The sequence below is a fragment of the Neophocaena asiaeorientalis genome, unplaced genomic scaffold, assembly GCF_003031525.2.
Source record: "Neophocaena asiaeorientalis asiaeorientalis breed wild unplaced genomic scaffold, Neophocaena_asiaeorientalis_V1.1 scaffold108, whole genome shotgun sequence".
NCBI lineage: Eukaryota > Metazoa > Chordata > Mammalia > Artiodactyla > Phocoenidae > Neophocaena > Neophocaena asiaeorientalis.
The window spans coordinates 3842261-3847011 of record NW_020173770.1 but is presented as its reverse complement, the minus strand read 5'-3'; positions in this window follow the sequence as shown (position 1 = coordinate 3847011).

The window sequence follows — 4751 nt, the reverse complement described above, 5'->3', positions numbered from 1 at the left end:
TTAAAAAAAAAAAAAAAAAAAAAAAAAAAAGGCCAAGTCTTTCCTGTCACCACAGCACACCAAAGGACCCTAGGCAACACAGAGGCCAGTGCACTGCCCATCCAACTGCTTTGACTAGCAATGAGAGGTTGGCTGAGGGGTGCTGGCCGCTGGTGAGAGCCGCCTGTCATAGGCCGTGTCAGCCAGCAGTGGCGACGGAGGCTCCTAAGATCGTCACGGCTGACTTTCTCTTCCCTTGACCACAGACAGGGCTGGGCTTTAACCAGCCTTTGCGGCCACCAGCGAAAGCAGTCACGTTGTTACCAAATGCAAGTCCGTGTACCCGATGCACAGTGAGGCCAAAGGATACCAAAGCGTCGGAGTTTGGAGCAGAGAAAGTTTTGTTGCAGGGCCGCAGAAGGAGACGGTGGCTCATGCCTTTAAAACCCGAAGCTGTGAGGGAGGGGCGTGGTTAGCTGCAAACTTCTTGGTGTCAGATCCTTTGTTCTTGAGGTCCAGTCAGGCTGCTCCTGTAAATCTCCACCGAAACAAATGTGATTCTCTGTTCTGACAACAGAGGGCAGGTCCCAAGGCTCGACTTTCACACTCTGAGGGCCAGGCCTGGCTAAGAGGAAGGGGTGCCTGCGGGGGCCGGTTACACCCCCTCCCCCCCGGGAGCCCTCGTCCAGCACCCAGTCCGGGTCCTCCCGCCAATGCCCAGGCGCGGCTGAAGAGGCCGCTCCCAGCTGGCGGCGCCCTCAGGGCCAGGTCCCCAGACCCTGCCCAGCCATCATCACCGAGGGAGGCAGGCGCCCAGGACCCCCCGGCCCTCAGGCTCCTCAGGCCGCCCAAACAGGGGGCTGGGCCCCAAGAACCATGACCCGTGGAGACCACGGCCGCCCCCATGAGGTCTCGGAGGCGGGGATGGGGAGAGTTTCGCGGCCGCCTCAAGGGCCGGGCCCGGCCCCCTGCCAGTCCCCGGGCCCCCAGCTCACCCACCAGCCCGAAGCCGGAGGGCCTGGAGGGCCCCGGGGAGAAGGCCGCCACCACCTCTTGCCTCACTCTCCGCCGTGAAGACCACAGCACCTGTCCGACCCTGATGGCGGAGCGCGACCTCTGACCCCCGCGCTCTGGTCCCAAACTCAAGGTCTCCAGGTCACAGCTGAGCGCTGGCAGCTGCGCGCCCTCTCCGCCCAGTACAATCCCCCCGCTTTTCTCGGATACGCATCACGTTTGAGGAGAACACGTGGGTATGTTTTGGGTAGAGAGGTTAATCGGAAACCCGGCAGAGGAACTGGGTTCTAGGGGGCCTCGGTGTCAGTGTGACCTTCAGCAGGTCTCGGGAATTCTTGGTCAGTAAGACTGGTCGGAAACCTCAGGACCGTCGGACTTGGTCCCTCATCATAGGAAGAGGACAGAGGCCCGGAGGGGGCGACGCTTGGTGGAGAGTCAGCGGGATTGAAAGGGCACAGTCAGGGGATGGGGCCCCAAACACAGTAGCGTGTGATGACTTACAGACAAGCCCCTCCCCTGCGCTTCAGTTCAGTTATCAACAAGCCCCTAGCGGCTCTGACACCCCTGAATGTAAGAGTGGGTCAATCCAGGCCGTGCGTGGACACAGCAGAGAGCAGCTTCCCGCCCAGGGCCGTCCCCCACCCCAGGGGAGGCAGCAGGGCCCCTGCAGAGAGAGCCTCCTCCTGGCTGGGCGGCTGAGGAAGGGGCTCAGGTCCTTGCAACAGCCCTGGAACTAGCACGCTCACTCCCAGCGGGGCCACCATCTCCACAGCCCCATCAATGCCCCATCGGGAAGCACAGTCTCTGAGTCAGAAGACTCAGCTCTCTCTGGGGCTCCCAGCACTGGCCCTGCAACCTCGGGTGAACTGCAAACTACCGTTGCCTCGGTCTCCCCATCCGTTTCATAGGGTCACCGTAGTGCCTCCCTCCTTGGGCTTCTGCGGAGATGGAGGGCTGGCACGGGTAAAGGGCTTGGGGCAGCCTGGCACTGGGCGTGTGCTCCACAGACCCCAGCTGTAGTCACCCTCAAAAGGCAAAGATTTTCAAAGTGGTAAATTGCCAGGCATATTATTTGAATAATAAGTAAGGAAGATGGTTAAGGAGAAATGGACTGAACGGGACGTCATGAGAGCCCAATTCTAGGACTCCCTCCACCATGCAGTGGTGACCGGAACCAGGGCAGGACAGCCTTGACGACTTCCCCAAATGCAAAACAGAGATAACCTCCCCGCCAAGCAGTTTGGTGTGAACTTTGTGTCAGGTAGTCAGTGTATGTGAAACTCTGGGACTGACATATACACACCACTATATTTAAAATAGATAACCAACAAGGACCTACTGTGTAGCACAGGGAACTCTGCTCAGTGTTCTGTAATGACCTGTATGGGAAAAGAATTCGGAAAAGAATGGATACATGTATATGCATAACTGCATCACTTTGCCGTACACCTGAATAAATAAACTATATATTTAGAAAATTATACTTTCTCTTAGTATCTTTCTACTACTTTCTCCTTTGGCTTAAACTATTGGAGTTTCTGTCACTTGCAACCAACAGAGTCTGGGCTAGTCCTTGAAAATCCATTATTTTATTAAACAAACACACATGACGTGCTTCTCGGTGCCGGGCGCTGTACAGGCAGCAGAGACACGCAGATGAAAGGGACACTTTGCTTCCACAAAGGGCTCACCGCCCAGCAGTGGGACAGATGCCCGACAAGCAGGTCCCCAGAGCAAGAGCACAGGGAGTGCTCCCAATGAGGGAGGTTTGCATCGGCTGATGGAGACCCTGAGAAACCCTCAAGAAGAAAGGACATTGCAGTCTCCAAGGATGCCTGATGGGCTGCCAAACTCCCATGGCTGAACTTGCATGGACAAAGGTGAACCGTAGGCCTTCACTTTTCACTCTCTGTGCATACATTTTGCCATAAAGTGTCACAGCCAAGAAGGGGAGGCCTTAACTGAAGCCATATTTACTGCAAATAATCATCACTCTTTCTGGAAAACAACTACCTGAATCTTTTGCTGTTTTTTTCTTAAACCAAATACTCAGTCATCTATAAAAGTTAGTTCCCTGACCTTATTAATGTCCTGCAGAAGATCCTACTTAATTTCCCCAAATTGGTCCCTGAGGTAACTAACTAAAGCTGTACCATTGTTAGCAATTGCAATTCAGTGACACCAAATCAACATAAATAAGCCTTGAAGGTATTTAGTGTTGAAATATATGTGAAATTAATCTCTTCTTTCTCCCTTGCCCCTGATACAACATGTAGGGTTGTATAGGGTATCCAATGAAATATTTAAATAATGAATTATTCAAAAAGAAAAGGAACTATAGGTACCTGATGCCAGGAATTTATGCCTATGAATTCTTAATCTCTTCTCCAATAAGATTAGCATTTACGACTATGGAAGACATCCTAATTATGCAGTTTCAGAGCTGATTTTCTGCAGGGCCTGTGCAGAACTAAAAGCATTAGGCGACAATAAAAACAGATGACTATGAATTTCTGAATTCATAATTTGATTTCCCTTTTGGGGAAAATGACATTTTTATTTACGGGTGCTTTACTCATCAGGTGGGAGCTGAAGTTTTCTCTCAGAGGCACAGTGCTTGCTGTGAGAGCATCTAAACAATCATCCTTTTAAAACAGATGTGTGGGGGGCTTCCCTGGTGGCGCAGTGGTTGAGAGTCCGCCTGCCGATGCGGGGGACGCGGGTTCGCGCCCCGGTCCAGGAAGATCCCACGTGCTGCCCGTGAGCCATGGCCGCTGAGCCTGCGCGTCCGGAGCCTGTGCTCCGCAACAGGAGAGGCCGCAACAGTGAGAGGCCGCGTACCGCAAAAAAAAAAAGTGTGAAATTCACAAGGGCTGTAGTAGAAATGACACAATGTATTTATCCTCCTCTTAATCCCTACCCGCTGGGGTTCTAAAACAAAACAAAAGAGTTGGGAATAATATGGCTGATTATGGGATCCTGCACCTTTTAAGGTAGGAAGAGAATGTAAGTTTACCTGATGAACCCCATTCCCTTGCAAATCATTCAGCTGTGCTGGGTTTTAGCATCAATGCATGGAAAAGGGGTGATCATTTCAGTGATCAGTTACAGGTTCTCAATAGTTATTTGTTCAATGGATGAATAAAATGAAAAGGTATCAACGATCTTTTCTCGTATGGTATACTTTTTCTCCCATGGCTGGCCTTACATGCACAAAAGTCAACGGAAGGCCTTCACTTTTCACTTTCCATGTACACATTTTGTCATGAAGCATCAGATCCTGTTTAATTTCCCCAAATTGGTCCCTGGAGTTACCAAAACTGTATACTTTTTCTCTTCTGTAAATGGAAAAAACTTTTTTGCCGCTTCACTATACAATGTTTGGAAACTACAATAATTTGATGTTTCTCCTAACTTTCCAAAAGGCAGTGGCAAAACCAAGGAGAAAACTGGAGCAGTGGCACCAACCACATTGCCATATTCATCTACAAGATTCATTTTCTCCCCCTTTGCAAGCCTTCAAAAATCATTGACTTTGCACCGCTGGGTGTTCAGCTCTAGGCCAGCTACTCCAATTCCCCATTCAAAGCCACTTTTAATACTGGTGAAAACCAAAGCAACCCACAGGGGAGAGATCACACAGCCCTCCTTCAAACTCATTGGGAGGAATGAGTTATTTGAAGACAACAAATGGTATCTTCATATTTTCTCTCCAATGTCTGAATAGATTTTTTTTTTTTTTTTTTTTTTTTTTTTTT